Below are 19974 nucleotides of genomic sequence, written 5' to 3' on the forward strand. Positions count from 1 at the left end.
GGCCATTTTGACGATATTAATTCTTCCTAGCCAAGAGCATGGGATGAGTTTCCATTTGTTAGTGTCCTCTTTAATTTCTCTTAAGAATGTCTTGTAGTTTTGGGGGTATAGGTCTTTCACTTCCTTGGTTAGGTTCATTCCTAGGTATTTTATTTTATTTTATGCAATTGTGAATGGAATTGTTATCCTGGTTTCTCTTTCTATTAGTTCATTGTTAGTGTGTAGGAAAGCCACAGATTTCTGTGTTTTAATTTTGTATCCTACAACTTTGCTGTATTCCGATATTAGTTCTAGTAGTTTTGGAGTGGAGTCTTCAGGGTTTTTTATGTCATCTGCAAATAGTGACAGTTTGACTTCTTTACTGATCTGGATTCCTTGTATTTCTTTGTTTTGTCTAATTGCCGTGGCTAGGACCTCCAGTACTATGTTGAATAACAGTGGGGAGAGTGGACTTCTCTGTCTTGTTCCCGATATTAGAGGAAATGCTTTCAGCTTCTCGCTGTTTAGTATGATGTTGGCTGTGGGTTTTTCATATATGGCCTTTATTATGTTGAGGTACTTGCCCTCTATACCCATTTTGCTAAGAGTTTTTATCATGAATTGATGTTGAATTTCCTCGAATGCTTTTTCAGCGTCTATGGAGATGATCATGTGGTTTTGTCCTTCTTTTTGTTGATGTGGTGGATGATGTTGATGGATTTTCGAATGTTGTACCATCCTTGCATCCCTGACATGAATCCCACTTGATCATGGTGTATGATCCTCTTGATGTACTTTTGAATTCAGTTTGCTAATATTTTGTTGAGTATTTTTGCATCTACATTCATCAGGGATATTGGTCTGTAATTCTCTTTTTTGGTGGGGTCTTTGCCTGGTTTTGGTATTAGGGTGATGCTGGCTTCATAGAATAAGTATGGAAGTATTCCTTTTTCTTCTATTTCTTGGAAAACTTTAAGGAGAATGGATATTATGTCTTCTCTGTATGTCTGATAAAACTCTGAGGTAAATCCATCTGGTCCCGGAGTTTTGCTCTTGGGTAGTTTTTTGACTACCGATTCAATTTCTTTGCCAGTAATTGGTTTGTTTAGATTTTCTGTTTCTTCCTTGGTTAGTCTTGGAAGGTTGTATTTTTCTAGGAAGTTGTCCATTTCTTCTGGGTTTTCCAGCTTGTTAGCATATAGTTTTTTGTAGTATTCTCTAAGAATTCTTTGTATTTCTGTAGGGTCTGTTGTGATTTTTCCTTTCTCATTTCTGATTCTGTTTATGTGTGTAGATTCTCTTTTTCTTTTTATAAGTCTGGCTAAGGGCTTATCTATTTTGTTTATTTTCTCAAAGAACCAGCACTTGGTTTCATTGATTTTTTTCTGTTATTTTATTCTTCTCAATTTTATTTATTTCTTCTCTGATCTTTATTATGTCCTTCCTTCTGCTGACTTTAGGCCTCATTTGTTCTTCTTTTTCAATTTCGATAATTGTGTTGACAAAGACTATTTTTAAACAACTATATGCTAATACATTTGAAATCTATAAAAGCCAGTTTTAGGAAACATAGGAACTACTAATATTGTTACAAAAAAAGATGACTTGAGCAGGCTAATAATCACTAAAGAAATTTAAATGGTAGTCATCAGAACTCTCTCCCAATCACCCTGAAACCTCCAGGCTGAGACAGTTTTATAGCTGAACTCCACTAAACTTTCAGGGAATACATAATACCCATTTAATGCAACTCTTTTCAAAAAATAGGGGAGAAAGATGCCCTAACACTTTTCATGAGTCTAGTTAAACCTTGCTCCCAAAATAAAATGAGGAATGGGAAAGCAAAGGAAGTTGTAGGCTCATTTCCACTTATTGACATAGACCTAAGTTATAAGTAAACTGTTAGCTAATCAAAACCAACAGTACATTAAAATTATTGTGTTCAAGTAGTTTCTCCCAAGAATGTAAGGATATTCTAACATCCGAGGTATCTGTTAATGTAACTCATCACTTCACTGAATTAAAAGAGAAAAATTACCTATTTCAATAGATCTAGAAAGAGTATTTGATGAAGTTCAACACCTAAAAAATTTTAAAAATGAACAAACTACAGAAACTGGGGGTAGATGAGTTTCCTTAGTTTCATGAAGTTTACATATCAGAAACTAATGGTCATCATCTTTCTAAATAGAGAAAAGTTATATGTTCCTTTTTAGACCAAGAAACAAAAAAACCCAGGATTATCACATTAGTATTGTTTTGTTGCCATAGTAATAGATGTCCTGGCCATTGCAGTAAGTCAATCAATTAAATGAGATAGAACAAGAGAGAAAGAAAAAAGCTGAGATTAATGGCAAATTACACAATTCTGTATGAAGAGAATCCAGAACTGACTGGCATGTTATTGGAATTAATAGTGGAATTCATCAAGGTTACCTGATAAAAGATCCTTACATTAAAATCAATTACATTTTACACCTGTAAGTAAGGTTGATTTTTTAAAAATAAAGCAGCATTTTAAAGAGCAACAGAAACATAAAGCACCAAGGAACAAATATAACCAAATATGTATAAGATCTTTGAAGTATTTTAAATTTTTTCAAAAGATATTAAAGAAAACCTAAATAAATGGAAAGACTTGTATCTTTGGTGAATATACAGATGCAATATAAGAAGGCTGATTTTTTTTCCAAATTACTGTATAATGTTAGTACAATAAATCTTGAATTAATAAATGTTAATACAATAAATATTCCTTTTTTTATGTGGAGCTTAATAAGATGATTCTAAATTTTATAAAAAAGAGCAGAGGACCAAGAAGAGCCAAGAGAAATTGTAAAGATGACGAGGCAGAAAACATGCCTTATTAGATATCATTTTATAATGAAGTTAAGTAATTAAAACATTGTGATGTAAGTGCAGAGATAGCCAAATGGAATAATGAGATGGACTAGAGAGTCCCGGAGCAGGCCCATGCACATAAGAATGCTTGCTAAATCAATAAAAGATATGCCAAAACAGATCAGCAGGAGAAAGATGGACTATGTGAGAAATGGTCCTAAGGAAAACAGTTAACCATACAGAGGAAAAGTAAAACTAGAGCTCTACATACCATAGTTCAGAAAAGGTGACTCCAGCTGAATTAGATCTTGATGCCCAAACCAAACTTTTAAGTCCTTTGAAGGAAAATGTAAGAAAATTTCCTTATGCCAGAGCATGAAAACAGTTTTTTATAGATTGAAACAAAATAAGCCCCAACCATAAAGGAAAGATTGGAAAATTTGACAAGATTTGTAAAGATAAATCTATTACAAAAGATAGCATGGAGGAAGTAATAAGTCACAGACTGGAAAAAAGTTATTTGCAGTTCAGGTGATGGATGAAGAATTGGTATTTAATATGTAAAGGATTCCTAAGAGTAAAAAAGATACAGATAACACAATGTAGAAATGGCAAGTCATATATACCAGAAATTCATGGAGAAACAGGGTTTAACTGTAAGGGTAATCAAGGAAATGCAAATGAAAACTACAGTGAGGTACTACTTCACACTTATTACATTGGCAAAAATTTAAATGTCTGGCCACCTCACTGGGTGGGGATAATATGAATCAACACCGCTGGGGCAGGGGAGGGGAGTATAAATTAGAATCATCATAGAGCAATCTGGCAAATTTAGCAAAGTTGAGAATGTGCATTTCCTGTAATGCAGTTCCACTCCAGGGTGTATACCTTTTGTTTCTTTACCTGATGATGGGGATTGCAATAGTACTTATCTGAGAAGAAAGTATTTTTGTAAGGATGAAGTGAGTCTGTACTGTAAAACACCTAGAATAGTGTCAAGCACAAAATAAAAACTAGTAATAGCAGCAGCAAAAGGATGGGCAAAAGTGGCAGAGATAGCATGGCCAGGGAGGAACAAAACAGGATTTCATCAGGAAGATCCAGGAAATGACAAGCTCAAAGGGCAAAGCAGCACGGACCAACGTCAAAAATGAACAGGGTTGAAGGCTCAAAAGCAGAAAGAAATTAAGTCACTCAAGGCTGTTCACAACGAGTTTGGGCTGGAGTTCACACTTAGGTGGGAACTGTGTAGCTCAGCTGGGTGTGAGGACTTAAGAGAGTTATAGACAGGACATCCGGGAAGAATTTCTTCTTGAATAATCAAATCCCTTGTCTTGCTATCCAGGAGCTGAAATACATCTCTTTCCATCCTTCTCCTTTCTCTCCTATTCTTTCTTTCTTCTGTCTTCTTTTATTTAGAGAAAACTCCACCAAGCTACATATGCTCCACCACTCCAAATGGACGTGAGTTAACATCTTATCATACACGCTTCAAATATTTTTAATAAAAAAATTAAGTATTGCAAATAAAGCTGTCCCTTTCCTTAGTCCCATTCATCTTTTTCCTGACCAAGTGTAGCTACTATCGTGAATTTGGTGTAGATTCTTACTGACCATGCTTAAAATTTTTTTTTTACTATGCATTTTGTGTGTTTTTAAAATAGAGAAAAATGTCATGCCATGAATATTGTTGGGCAACTTGTTTTTGTCATTGAATATATTTTTTAGCTCCAACTGTGTTCTAATATGTTGCTTGAGTTTGTTCCTTTTAACTAGCATAGTATTACATCATATAGCACACCACATTTTATTTATTCATTCTCTTCATGATATGTGTTATGTGTTTTCCAAATTTTTGCCATTACAAGAAATGCTTCCGTGAACATCTTAATAGCCATTTCTTCTTTAGCTATGAAACAGTGTTGGATTCCCCTGAGGAAGGCGCCGCCCCAAATCACTCACCAAAGACGTTTCTTGATGCAACAAGCAAGAGGAATTTATTCAGAAGCCAACTAGCTGGGATCCACGTCAGCCCGTCGCAGCGGGTCTCAACGAGGACCCAGAGCACACAAAGCCAGAAGGTTTTATAGCATTTTCAAAAGGGGTAAAATTTTCCATAATTACAATACAGGGTTTTTTCTATAGGCTCATAAATCTTTTGCTGGCGCCACATCCTGGGGTCTGGTTAGATGAGATCACCTTCGGAATGTCTAGGGTGGTTCTAGCAAGATAAGCTAGGCATGTATGATTAACTGATTTACGGTTGGCTAACTAAAGGTCACTACAATTGACACAGGCTAACTAACTTGTTTTTCAAGATTCTAATGATTTTCCTTCTTCTGGGTTAGGGGGTGGTATTTAGGCCTTAAGATGGCTGTACTTATGCTAACTTTTGATTCTTCAGATCCTACATTTCCCCACTTCTCTTTTTGGGGCATTCCAATCATGGAATGTTTGTATCTTCTTGTGAGGTGAGTGAGTGGTATTGTTGCTTCAACATTAGTACATGAACAGCACTCACTCTTTTTCTAACAAAAGTTATCAACCGGTTTAATATGCAGGGTCTCAAAGTTAGGAGCAACACAAGGATGAGTAGGGGCCTAGTCAGAGTGGATATCAGGGTTGTAAACCACGGGGACCTAGTGAACTAAGATTCAAACAGTCCTTGGCCTGCTTCTCGCTCTCTCTTCTTCTGATCTAGCCTTTCTCTAAGTTTTGACATTCAATCTCTTACTATCCCGGAATGATCTGCATAAAAGCAGCATTCTTCTCTTAAAGCTGCACACAGTCCTCCTCCTTTTAGGAACAGCAGATCTAGCCCTCGTCTATTCTGTAAGACTACCTCAGAGAGGGAAGTCAGAGATTCTTCAAGTTTTGTAATGGATTGCTCTATGGTTTTTAGGTCTTCATCAATAGCAGTCCTTAGTCTTTCATAATGCTGGTTCCCTTGAACAATAGCGGCTGCCTCCGTTCCCACTCCAGCTGCGACTCTTATCTCTAACAACACGGCTAAGGTCAGCGAGACCGGCTCTCTCTTATATCTATGCTTAGGTTCAAATTCAGCTACGAATGAGAGATCATCATGATACATCAACCTGGGCACCAGCTGGACCATGATACAGAAATCACGGGAGGAGTTGAAGGCAGAAGTAGAGACACATGGGGTCACTCCAGTGTTACAAGCCCACTATCCCTCGGGAGGAGGGATTAAATACCTGTTTTTACCAGGGAAGGCTATGGGTATGGTCTCATTCTTTCTTCTACAGATAGAGACTCTAGCTGCTGCTAGGGAAGAGGGGTGATGACCGCTCTGGCTGCTTCATGCTGAGAAGGGGGCGCAGTAAAGGGTGCAGCTAGGTCTCCATCACTGGTCAGTTGAGAGGGCTTCAGAAGGCTGGCGCTTCTATTCTGGGTTTCATTTTTATTACTATTTGCAGTTTTGTGGCTTCTAGGCAAGATAAAACAAATTGTGTTATTAGGTTATGTAGCAACATCTGGAGTTGGATTTTTTATTCTGGAAGGAGGCTGCATTATTGAAACGATACTTCTCTCTAAAATCACTCTCATTTTTACTAGAAGTAACTAGGTTAAGAAAATAATTAACAGCTGGCTTGATTATTTGCACAGGTGCAGCAAGAAGAGCAATTGATTACACAGGCTCTTTTAAATATGCTTTGCTGGAACTTTTTGTAAGGAATTTCAGATTGAACTTTTAAAGGCCTCTTGAGGCCAGACAGCCAAGCCAGACTTGCCATCAGGCTTTGCCTGCAGTACCTGTAGATTTGGATGAATTCTTCTCTTCTCGAGGTCTCTGCACCTGCCAGGAAGTGACCTTCTTTACTCACCTGGTAAGGCTGCTGGGAACTCTGTAAGCAAGGTACCAGGCCAGTTCTTCCAAGGGGCTTTGTTGGCTTTATAAAGTCAATTTTAGTTCTTTAAAGTTGTTCACATCTGAGTTTATACACATGTCTCTCAGGTACGACATTCCAGTCAAAGCCCTGGTAGTATAACCAGTGTTCTTAAGTAGTCTTCTCACAAGGAAAGCAGATTCTTATTGAACTCGTGCAAATAAACATACTGCCATGGAATACAAAAACAGTCACTGAAAGTTTTTAAACTCTGGAGGGATCAAGTAGAGAGAAGGATGTTTCAATTCTGCTCATAAAGATAGTCATTTACTAAACTGTTGTCAGTTTAAGAGAACAAGGTTAAAACACTTTACCAGCAACATTTGAAACAAAAAGACACAAAATCATTTTCTTTAGTTTATGTAATCTTATGTAACTAATACCTGTTCTGCTGAAATCTAGTTCTTTACCAGTTTAGGGATAATACTATAAATGACAAAAGACTTACAAATGACAATGGTTAAAGATATGATGAGAGCTTACTGTAAAACAGTTGACATAAGGAAATTCTGATATTTCTGTAATACAAAACATTCAGTAACAAAGTTTAGCATCATTCTCTTTGACAGTGCTTTCTTGGTAAATAAATATATATATATCAGACAAATAAGCCAAATTAGTCAAATACTTTGTCTAGTGAGAAAAAATTCTTCTGACATGTTCCAGGGGCCCTCTGGAAAATATCAGAGTTAACTAGAGGTAAAAGCACCTTTTTGCATTTAATTTTTTTAGAACTATCATTACACATTTATTGTCTATATACTCAGCACAGTAAACGAGATTATCTTAAAAAGTGGGGCAGCAGGGGAGACTGCTGCTGTCAATTTTTAAAGACAACATACAGAAAGTCAAACTAATTCTAGGTTACTAAGCATTCTTGAGAGAATGGTAGCAGATGGTAGATTCTTGTGCTTTCATCTTCAGGAGGGGAAAAAAGCTACAATAAGAATTCATATTTAGCTGAAAGAACTGTCTAAACTCAAGGCAGAGTATAATATTACTAGGCATACAAAAGACCTGTTAGAGATACATACAAAGAATGAATATGGCTATAGTCAAATTCAACTTAAAAGTTTAAGCAGAATCTCAAATTTAAATGTCTCTTTCTTTCACACAGATATTCAGATATGACCAGAAATATGCTTTGAGATGAAAGAGATCAGGCATTTTACTTTTTCATTTAGGGACTGAGAAATGATGACCTTTGGCTTACAATCAATAGCTTACAAACAGTGAAAATAATAAGAACATAACTCAGCATAAGTGTCTAAGACCAGATACAAAAAACAGAGAAAGTGCTTAAGTTTACAGGTCTTCCCTGAAAGCTTCAAGAATGTTTTACTCTTTAATAGTAGATTCCCCCATGTTTTTTTTTTTTTTTTTTTTTAAACATACAGCATATAAATTAAACAAGAAGACCTGGTGGTTCTCAAAAAATCTATTACAACTTTTTTCAAAAGTGGTCACACGTTCGTCTATCTAAACCTTCACAGTGAAACCTGTTTTTCTGGGAGAAACATAATCTTGTCCAGATTCTACAGTTTAATAAATTTTGGTTTGTTAACTAAGTGCATTTAATCAGCTGAAAAAAGCTTTGTTACTATTCTGCTTAGGAATTCAATTTTTCAGGCCATGCAATCATTTTTAATAACAAAATATTTCAAAGGCAAATAAAGGTTATACAGTTGTTAACAAACTTTAGCTTTTAGTCCCTTTAACATTACGATTTCATGGCAACTCACTGAGACTTTAAGCATGAGAAACTGCTGTGATCTTTCAACATTAAGAGCAGACTAACAGTTAAAGAAAACTGTTTAACTGGAAACGAGATTTTAATTTTGCTGTGCACTTGATATCAAGACTCACTTGCTTTAATTTCACTAGGCATGACTATATCTGTAAGAATATAGTAATTTATTCTTCATTTGCACCATGGTCCCAAGCACATAAGCCGGTGAGAATTATGCCTGGGCTTGCCTGCGGCTTGACTGGGTTTATCTCACTTTATCTCTAAACATCCTAACCCTCCCCCCAAAGCAACAGGCTGAGCGGATCTTCTACAACAAAAGGCACCACGCTGTTTTCTCTCTTTGTCTCTCTTTAAATAAATAGCTGTACTTTAGAACAAAGTTACTTTCTTTTATCACAAAACACATTCTTTAGCATGCAGAAGAGTTTTCATTTTTTATACTTTTTCTTATTAAAACATACATCTTTTAGCATAGAGAAATGTTTTTTCTTTATTACTTTAAGTGGTTTTAATTAGAACTTAAAACTATTAGAAACTTTAACTTCTAGTGAACACTGAGAAGCAGGACACTGCAAACTGTCAAACTAACATTTTCTAGACCAACAAACTCACGAACACATTCTACAATTTCTGCAACCATGAGCTTCACAGCACAATCTCCCAGCAAACACAGAGCACATCTTCTCAACTTAACAAAACTCTAAGGCTTTAAGTTACTACAAAGATTCTCAGGCTGCAGGTAGGCATACACACTGCAACACACAATTTAAAAGGTGTTCACTTGCCACACTTATCCAGTTCATCTACCAGCAACAACTATGCTAGCCTACTCACAAGACCCCCACTGAACACTAGACAAAGCCAAGCTTCTAAGCATTCTATTCTTAAAAGATTTAGCAGATAACATGACTCAAATGACTCTAGGTAAACTCAGACAGCCGACAACTACCAGGACATGCCCGCCTCAGGCAAACTCAAATTAGCATTAATGCTTAACACTTTTTTACCAGGTTTTCTGGAAGTTTTAGAACACTCAATTTTCACAAGCGCTTGTCTTTAAATCAATTTCATTAATACCATCCGGAGGTAGAAAGATATATTCATTTACACACTTAGGGGGTTGTCTGAGTCTGTCCCATTGTCAGTATAACAATTATTAGGCACATGAAAGACACAAAAAACAGAGACACACACAGATTAGACACACAGCGGCCGCTTTTTGTTTTTTCTCAGATTTTCAAACAGAAACCGAAAGGAATCAGAGGGTTGATATTCCTGGCACCTGAAAATCAACCCTATCTCATCAGATTCACCTTGCCGGAAAAACAGATGGGAGGCTACCAGGCGTCCCTGGCCTCCCAACCTCCCCGAGGCGTCCCCCAGGGTTGCAGCCTGCGGTGCTCCTAGTACGTCTACCGACCGCAGTCTCGACCCCTTTACGGGATCGGGACAGCTGCCAGACAGTGGGTACCCCCTTTCAGAATTCTGACCGGTCTCACTGAAAAACAGAAAACAGACACAGACAAACCAAGGCGCCACTAATCTTACCTCTTCCTCCAAGAGCGACTTCGGGAGTGAAGCGGGGTGAGCCCATGATCCCGGACGAGCCCCCAAATGTTGGATTCCCCTGAGGAAGGCGCCGCCCCAAATCACTCACCAAAGACGTTTCTTGATGCAACAAGCAAGAGGAATTTATTCAGAAGCCAACTAGCTGGGGTCCACGTCAGCCCGTCGCAGCGGGTCTCAACGAGGACCCAGAGCACACAAAGCCAGAAGGTTTTATAGCATTTTCAAAAGGGGTAAAATTTTCCATAATTACAATACAGGGTTTTTTCTATAGGCTCATAAATCTTTTGCTGGCGCCACATCCTGGGGTCTGGTTAGATGAGATCACCTTCGGAATGTCTAGGGTGGTTCTAGCAAGATAAGCTAGGCATGTATGATTAACTGATTTACGGTTGGCTAACTAAAGGTCACTACAATTGACACAGGCTAACTAACTTGTTTTTCAAGATTCTAATGATTTTCCTTCTTCTGGGTTAGGGGGTGGTATTTAGGCCTTAAGATGGCTGTACTTATGCTAACTTTTGATTCTTCAGATCCTACAACAGCACTTTTAAAGCAAGAGAAACAAACTCTTATTCTGATCTTTTTATGCATTCTGTGATAAAGGACTAAGATGCATCCAAAATTAAATTGTGTATCAGCTAAATGTGCCCAGGTTCTACTAGTTTGTGGTTTCTAGGTAAGATTGCTTATCTTGGCAGAATTTTCTAATATGTAACAATGCATATTCTTGAGAACCAGACTGCTTGGCTTTACATCTTGTCTCAGCCTCAAATTAACCGAGGCTCATTGACCAGTAACTGTGAGGAAAAGAAATCCCGGGACAAAATACCTCTAAAACAGAAACCAGTCAAAGGGAGAAATAAAGTTTAAAATTTGTTTATTGCTTACAAACTGCGCTCCGGGGCCATCTCTCTTTCCTGCCCTGGCAGAAGCAAAATCAGCCCTCCCCCTCACCTCTCAGGTTCAGATAAGCCCTCTACGGAAAATTTTCAATGGACAATTGCCCAGGTAATTATCCATTGAAAGGGAGATGAACCTCTCTCCACTCCTGAGGAATGCTTATTGACATGCAGATAAACTAAAGCTAGGAGAGATATTCTGGAAATACTACAATTTTACCCACAGCCAATCAGAATACTCTTTCCCTTTCTAGTGTCTGCTGAGGAGGTGGTTCATGTCAGTCTTCGTTGGCTATCAGTACCACGGAACATTTTTCTAATGTTTGGGTATGAGAATCCCTGTTGGAATGTCTAATTTTCCCCTGTGGAAGCTGAAGCAGGCATGTGACATGGAATCCATCAATCAGATGCCAGAGCTTGAATCCTAAAGAAATGGAAGCATCCATTCTGCTAGGTTGGAGGAGGCTGTATTCCATTTTCAGAGAGGGTGATAATACAAGTTGAAGGTGGTGCCCAAGCCCATTGTCCAAAGTCAGTAGTCTTGGTGATGCAGGCCGCAGTGTCCCCATCCAGGGCGGCTGCACCGGTGGTGAGCTCTGCAGTGTGACTGGGGGCATTGGGTGCTGGTGAGGTTTCCTCCAAATCCTGTTTCTCTGGCTATTAGAGAAACTGGACATCCTTTAATAAATTACTTTTCCATTTAAACCAGAGTTGTTTTCAGTTAAAACCTGTTTCTAGCAAGAGGGTGGGTCCCACAGCAGACTGTTGTGGGTCTTCCCACTTCCTCATCACGCAAACTTTTCTTGGCATCCTGGGGGCAGGTGAGCTAGCAGGGCTCCAGTCTGAATTCACATGGCCCCGATACCCTACTCTGTCTGCCATTCAAGTCTGACAATGTCTACTGAATTAGACCTTCCTTCTTATTTCTTTAAGGAACAGCATTTTTTTCTCCTCTGTGATTTGGCTTCTGTGGGTCTTTCCCCTCCAAAACAACTACTCCAAATACATCTATATGTTATTTGATTCCCAATATTCTAATTACAGAGAGAAATTAGATTCTTTCACAGGGGTTTCTAGGTCCCAGAGAAATTAGAGGAGGCAGTTAGATGCCTGTTTTACCCTGTTTGAGCATCTCATGGTCAGTAAGGAGTCTGTCATCAGAGGTCACCGTGACAGTGGGATCTAGACCTACCCAAGTCTTCCTTTTGGCCATAGCCACCCCTCTCCTGTGGCCTCTAGAGGAAGTATATGCACAAGAAAAAATAGCAAGAAAAAGAAGTCACACTTTAATTTTTGTTGTGTCTTAGACTCCAATCCCTCTCTTAGAGAATTCTGATAAGATGGGCTGTTTTGTGGAGCTCTCCTTTTATGTAAGTTATTAGGCAATATGAACTCAGACCAAGGAAGCTGCGAGCCCAGATCTCTTTCTTTTCCCCAGTACTTCCTCCTCCACCCACCACCCCACTCCATCTGCCCTCATAACGCCCTTGGGCATCTGGAGACTGACCTAACTAACGCACACCTGCCAGTACCTGACAAGATGACACCACTAGAGAAAAGACATGAACGTGCTTGTCCCTTGCATGAAGCTGATGGACCACAGCTGGGGCCAGATAGAAGAGTCAGGTGGGGAGATGAGTAGGCTTCCTCCCATGTGGAGCAGACCCTGGCATAGGACTAGCCTAGAGGAAAGGAGCGGTGAAAGAAAGAAAGCCATCCCTTTATGGCTTTTAAACCTTGTGACTGTATCATTAGAAAATGAGGTCCAAGCAGTGCCCTGACAACTACAAAACAGATCGATATTTAATCTCCCTGGGTTGCAAGAAAAAAAGGAGAGGAATGAAAAGAGGGGCTTTGTGGACTTCCCCTGCCCAAGTCTGGTGCACACAGGCACATTACCAATCCGCAGATCCCAGTGGGTCTGGGTCCCCACTTCTCAAGTCAAGACACTTGTTGCAGTGATAGAGTTAAATATTTCACCTCAAGCTAGCCCGGAAACTGCAGGACAGAGAAAATAGAATATGCTTACAGGGATATTGAGAGAAAGGGCAAAGAATGCCAGGAGTTTAGGTTTTTTATTTAAGAGGGTTATTTATTTAAGAGGGATGGAATTTCTTGAACTCCTCTATTCTATTTAAATGTTAGTGAAATGAATTAGCTGTAACATGTATATTTTACTATTACATGTGTAGCTATTTGAATTAGCTATTTACATGTATAAATTGCTCATCATACAATCTTATCAAAATAGATAAAATAAGTCTTAAAATATAAAACAATTATCCCTTTATATTATCCTAGGAGCATGTTTTAAAGAGTTGGAACAGTTCTACTAGCTTTATCTCTCAAGTCTCATAGGATTTTAGACCATAAGAGTCAAAATTCAATCTAATGACCTGAAAATGATTTATAACCTTGTGGCTAGAATAATGAAGTTGTCATGATGTAGAAATCAGACATGATATAAATTCTTGACTATTACATCAATCTTAGAGTGATTTAAAAATAATCCGTAAGAAAAGCTTTTCTTTATCCAGCATTTAGTAGCACTGTGGTCCTTGTTTTTCAGACTGTCAGAATTCTTCTTACATTTGTTTATGTGGTTTTTCAGTGTTTCTTTTTTTGTTTTACAAAAACAGACTTAATTTTTAGAGAAGTTTTAGGTTTATAGGAAAACTGAGTGGAAGGCATAGACTTCCCATATGCTCTCTACCTCTACACATGCATAGTGTCCCCCATTATCAACATCCCTTATCAGAGTTGTACATTTGTTTTTTTATTTCTATACTTCTCAAAACTGAATCAACAAGATTTGATCTTCTAAAGCCTTTGCCTTAAGAGGAATGAGAAGTGGAACCATCTTCATCCCATCCTTCTTAATGATCACTGAAAGCTTTTATGTCACTTTCCTATATTAATTGAAGAGTTCTTGTACTAACTGAACATCTTTTAACTCAGCCAATTATGACCTAGTTGACTATTGGGAGGGTACAGTTGGAGAGAGTCAGAAATCCCAGACTAGAATTTCCCAAAATTTAGGCAATGGGAAAAAGAAGGATGTGGTAACCATATGTCAGAGTTTGAGCTTTGTCTCCTCTCTCAAAAAGTTGTTTTGGGGGGATATTAGTGTCATATGATTCTTCAGGAAAAAGATTCATATGGTCAATTAAATTTTTAAAAAACTGTACACTATTTATTCACCTCTCAGAGACTTATAATGCACATTAGTATATTAAAGGCTCTGAGAAATCAGCTAGTAAAAGAGCCTTGTTTAATTCTAGCTCTGCATTACCTAAATGTATTTGACCTTAGCAGGCACTTTTTCTTCAGTAATCCTATTGCTTTAACATTTTATGGAATTGGTGCATCAGAAAAATTATTTGGGAAAGTGCTGAACAGCATTTGGCATCAAGTTAACCAAGACGAAGTAAAGGACACTAAAGCAAAGAAAGACAGAAGGCTAGAAAAAATAAAGACTTATGGGAGGCTTTTTTTTTTCAAATGAAGGATGGGAGAAGCTCAAGCATGTTGAGGTTCTGGGGGAAGGAACCCAAAGAGGTGATGGGATTGACATTATAGAAAGGGGATAATCAGTAGAGTCTAGTAAGGACTCTTTAATATTCCTACAGCTGAATGAGGAATGATTTACTGCCCCCACATTTTGCAGATGAGAAAATGGAGGCCCCAAAGGTAGAGGAGGTTGCCCTAGGTTTCAGGGCTGGCTAGTGGCAGACCTGGTCCTGAAAGTCAGGTGTGAATCTCTAGCTCACTGCACTGTGATTTTGTTTCCCAAAAATCTTTCCAAAATATTCTCCTCTTTCCATCCTCCCACTGGAACAGCAAAAGATGATGACTCAAATTTGAGGTATTTTGAGTTGAGCTTCACAGGGAACAAGCTTCATTTCCTCCCTCCATGTCCTTGCACAGATGTACCCCTCTATCCTGAATACTCTCAGACCTCCTTCCCCACCCTCTTCTCTGCCTCCAGCCTGTATCTGTACGGTGAACTCATCAGAATCACCTTGTATGTACACACACATTGTAAACACACACAAAGAAAACATGCATATGCATTTTGTATTAACATATAAGACATACATGTTGTATATCTTTCTTACATGCACAAACATAAAAAGTACATATGTTATTAATCTGTTAGGTACCTATTTGCAAAATTCTTCTCCATCCATTTTGTTTCCCCCACCTAAGTCACAATTTTTGTTTGTGAATTTATGTTCAGCTGCAGGGGAAATAATGTAGTGGTTGTAAGTTGAAGATAATGACTCTGGGTGGGGCTTCTGAACTCTTAATTGGAATTCTTGTTTTGTCATTTTGCCACTACTTCAGATTCCGTTTTTTCAGAGTGTGGAAGCTGTAGTAAAATTATATTATCCTTTTGGGAAGAAAGGGGTTAATTTGAAATGTAGACAAAGGGTAACCAGTCAACATAATTTATTTAGATTTCTTGAAAGGCTATTAACAAATTTCCAAAACAAATCCTGTATTGAAAAGATAATCATAAATTGATGGAAATATTTTTTTATGAAGAGAATATTGGCTTAAAAATAAGACACAGCACAGCAGACTCACAGACTCCAAGAATGAACTAGTGGTTACCAAAGGGGAGGGGTGTGGGAGGGCAGGTGGGGAGGGCGGGAGAAGGGGATTGAGGGGTATTACGTTTAGTACACATGGTGTGGGGGATCACGGGGAGAACAGTGTATCACAGAGAAGGGACATAGTGTATCTGTGGCAACTTGCTACACTGATGGACAGTGACTGCATTGGGTATGGGTGGGGACTTGATAATATGGGTAAATGTAGTAACCACATTGTTTTTTCATGTGAAACCTTCATAAGAATGTATATCAATCATACCTTAATAAAAAATTTAAAAAAATAAATAAATAAGCCACAGCAGTGCACAGCCATTTTTAACATAAATAACTATAAAAATTTTAATAACATCTCTTTCCTGAGTTGCATGCAGGTTTTAAAGTACATTGAGTAATGAAAACAGAGTTGTTTCCAGAATAGGCCTGCAAGCTTTAATCAAAAGTAAAGGTATTTCCAATACACAAAAGATCTGGGGACTGACCTTTCCTCCAAAATCTCATTCTATACAGAGTGAAATGTTTTGGTGAGGTTACCACTGTCAACAGCGAGCAAATCCACCGATTTAACCAATGGTTACTGGATTTTAGGATTATGTCCTCGTAGCTATCTTTAAGTATCACTTTCTCTTGCATCAGTCTCTTGTTGGTTTATTTTTCCCTATTAAGTGTTGAGGTTTTAAAAAATCTTTTAAAATTAAGAACAGTGAAAAAATCTATAAAGTATACCATAAGATAATTTGGGGGGTGAACTTTAAAGATTTCCATGCCTCTTTGTGAACATCAGTTTCTCTGTTGTTACTAGCAAAGTTCTGTTGGTTTCTTTTTGTGATATTCAAATATTCATAAATAGGCATGAGAGTACAGTCAGGGGGATGTCCAGTTAGCAGAGTGGTCTAAATGAAGAGCCACAATTTTATATACTAATAACACTCTGATGCATACTAACTCTCAAGACTAGAAATAGGAAAGGACGATTTGGGTTTCTGGTCAGAGTTTAAAACAGAAATCTCTCTCTGGTGGGTGTACGCCCATAGCGATGCACAGCCACTATGCACCAAGTGGACACTTGAAATCTGAGGGCTCTGCCCACTCTTTGGGGGAAGAATACCACCTTTACTGCCACAAAATTTATCATCTATTTGTGGAGACAAACCTAGCACACATGAGGGAATCATGCAAGGTGGTGTTAACTCTGCTGATATTTCTGCCTGGACACAAAATTTTGACATTTGCTTTTGATATCTTCCAAGTCCTGGTTTCTCTGCTCCTATCCTCCTCCTTGGGCCTTTCTTTCAGGTTTGCAGAGTGTATCCTCTCCTTCCCACCATATCTGACCTCAAGGACCTATTTGTTGAACTCAAGGTGTCATCAATGATAAAACACACCATTTTATTTTGTACCACTATGATAATATGACACCTATTAAGTTATATATCACAATGGTTTCTTATCATTTAAACATTTAAGTCATTTAGAATTAAACTTAGGTTTTCTTTTACATACATAGTACTCCGTACAAAATAAGTTAATTAAATTGGCAAAATCATTAAGATTTCCCTAAACTTTCACAACTTTATATAAAACAATGTTGTTAAACTAATTTGCATTGAGTTCCAGATACTAGTTCCAGATTAAATCACATTTTTTTTTTGAGAGGGCATCTCTCATATTTATTGATCAAATGGTTAACAACAATAAAATTCTGTATAGGGGTCTCAATGCACAATCATTAATCAACCCCAAGCCTAACTCTCAACAGTCTCCAATCTTCTGAAGCATAATGAACAAGTTCTTACATAGTGAATAAGTACTTACATGGTGAACAGTGCAAGGGCAGTCATATCACAGAAACTTTCGGTTTTGATCACGCATCATGAACTATAAACAATCAAGTCAGATATGATTATTCATTTGGTTTTTATACTTGATTTATATGTGAATCCCACATGTCTCCCTTATTATTTTTTTTAAATAAAATGCTGAAGTGGTAAGTAGATGCAAGATAAAGATACAAAGCATAATTTAGTGCTGTAAGAGGGCAAGTGTAGATGATCAGGTCTGTGCCTATAGACTAAGTATCAATCCAAGCTAGACAAGGGCAACAAAACATCCACGGATGCAGATTTCTCTCAAAACAGGCTGGGTGAGGTTCTAGGCCTCACCTTGTTGATCCCCAATTTCTCACCTGATGGCCCCCCTGTGACTGTGCCTGTCTTAGGTTGTTCTTCCCTTGAGGAATCTTACCCGTCTCTGACTTAAATTTCATTTTAAATCAACACACTTCTTATTCAATTTTAAGTCAACACACCTACATATTTATCAATCATCACTATATATACTGCACTACAAAGGATAAAAGAAGTGCAGATAAAGTTAAATGAAGAGGGAAAATTTGAATTGGACTGTGCACGATGGATGAGGTCACACATTTTAGTGGTGGGATGCAAGAGGGAGAAAATGGAGAAAAGGGGAAAGTTGAAAACAAATGTCTGTGATGTGAATGATTATTCAGTTGTAATAGAGATGTTACTAGAACCAGCCTTAGATCTGAAACAGACAATTCACACAAGAATAAATAAAACCTAAAACATGTGAACACAGGGTTATCCATTAAAACCATCTACCCTTCAACCAGAAAGTCCAAACTGAAACAAACCCCTAAATTACATGAAATACAAGAATGAATAAAAGAATTAAAGATATTGCATGGAATATTATACAGATATATAAAAATGGTATTATTTAGCATCAAGTAAAAAATAGGACATGAAATTGCATGTATAATGTTATTACAAAAATAAAAAAAAATTGTCTGTAACCCAAACTGCAGGAAGAACTTAGAAAGAAATATGTATGTCTCCCTTCTAGATTCTCTTTAATACCAATCTCAGATACTCTTTTTAATAATTGGTTTGAAAGTGCATATGAGGAAGACTGAAATGCGCAGATTGGCTAGGGAGGGAAGAATGATATAATAGGTAAATCAAAAGGTGAAAATTATAAAGAGAAAGAAATGACTATCTAAATATTATTTAAATGCTAATGAATTTAGTATACATTCTCTTCATTTTTAAATAATATTCTAATTAATTAGCCAAAAGAATCAGGAAAAGAGAAACATGAGATAATAGTGCATTAGTTAAATGCTCCGTATTACTATTTCATGACCAGTTTTTTTCAGACGCTCTAATGAATGCTGTAATTTTTTTTGAAGCATGATATTGGACAACTACAGTAGCCTAAACATCTAAACATGACTACCTAAAACATCTACATTTGGATTTTTCAGAAATACGCTTGCAGAATCAAAAATAGACTTTCTATATTATATATTACCATTTTACTCATTATTCCTTTGTGTAAATCTAAGTTTCCCTCTCGTATCATTTTCCTTCATCCTGAACTTCCTGTAACATTTCTTGCAGTGCAGGTTTGCTGATAAGAAAATGTCTTTATTTCACCTTCATTTTTGAAGACTATATTTGCTGGATATGCAATTATAGGTTAATAGAGATTGATAGGTCCCACTGTCCACCCCCTCCAGAAATTTAAAAATGTCATTCCATTGTCTCTTGACTTGCATTGGATTTGACGACCTAAGACATCATACATACCGTATTTTCCCTGTATGTAATGTGTCTTTCCCTCTGGCTGTTGGAAAGATCTTCTCTTATCATTGGTTTTCAGCAATTAACTACAATGTACTCTTGGAGTGGTTTTCTTTATGATTATCCTTCTTGGTATTGACTGAAAAATAAGACCTGTGTGTTGATATTTTCCATCAAATATGAAAAAATTTCAAGCATTATTTCCTCAAAATTCTTCCCCGACTCTTCCTATAATCCCAACCACCCATATGCTGCACCTCTCCATGTCCCAAAGATCACTGAGCCCTTGTTCCTTTTAAAAAAATAACAATAACTTTTTAGAACAGTTTTAGGTTTACAGAAAAATTGAACAGAAAGTACAGAGAGTTCCCATATACACCCCTCTTTCATGCATACAGTTTCAGATATTCCTAACTTGAATTAGTGTGGTACATTTGTTACAATTAGTGAGTCACTATTGATACAGTGTATTAACTTAAGTCCATAGTCTACATTAAGGTTCACTTTTTGTTCTATGGGTTTTCACAAATATATGATGACATGTATCCACCATTTAGCTTCATAGAGGGTAATTTCACTGCCCTAAAAATTCTCTGTGCTCTGCCTATTCATCTCCCTTCTACCTGAGCCCTGGAAAACCATGGGTCATTTTACTGTCTTCATAGTTTCACCTTTTCCAGAATATCATGTAGTTGGAATCATATAGTATATAACCTTTTCAAACTGGTCTCTTTCACTTAAAAATATGCACTTAACATTCCTCATGTCTTTTCGTGGCTTGATAGCTCATTTCTTTTTAAT

At 37.4% G+C, this 19974-nt stretch overlaps 2 long non-coding RNA genes across 2 annotated transcripts in view; one reads left to right on the top strand and one right to left on the bottom strand.

Moving 5' to 3' along the window:
- The window catches only part of LOC108396028 (uncharacterized), a 122743-nt gene that overhangs the window by 66645 nt on the left and 36124 nt on the right, over nucleotides 1-19974 (top strand). The window lies entirely within an intron of this gene.
- LOC140843082 (uncharacterized) lies at nucleotides 5652-10153 on the bottom strand. Its single transcript, XR_012120515.1, has 2 exons — nucleotides 10030-10153; nucleotides 5652-6271 (listed from the first exon to the last, which is right to left on the bottom strand). It is a non-coding gene; the product is annotated as an uncharacterized lncRNA (long non-coding RNA).

Source organism: Manis javanica, chromosome 8 (assembly GCF_040802235.1).
Source record: "Manis javanica isolate MJ-LG chromosome 8, MJ_LKY, whole genome shotgun sequence".
In the NCBI taxonomy this organism is placed as follows: domain Eukaryota; kingdom Metazoa; phylum Chordata; class Mammalia; order Pholidota; family Manidae; genus Manis; species Manis javanica.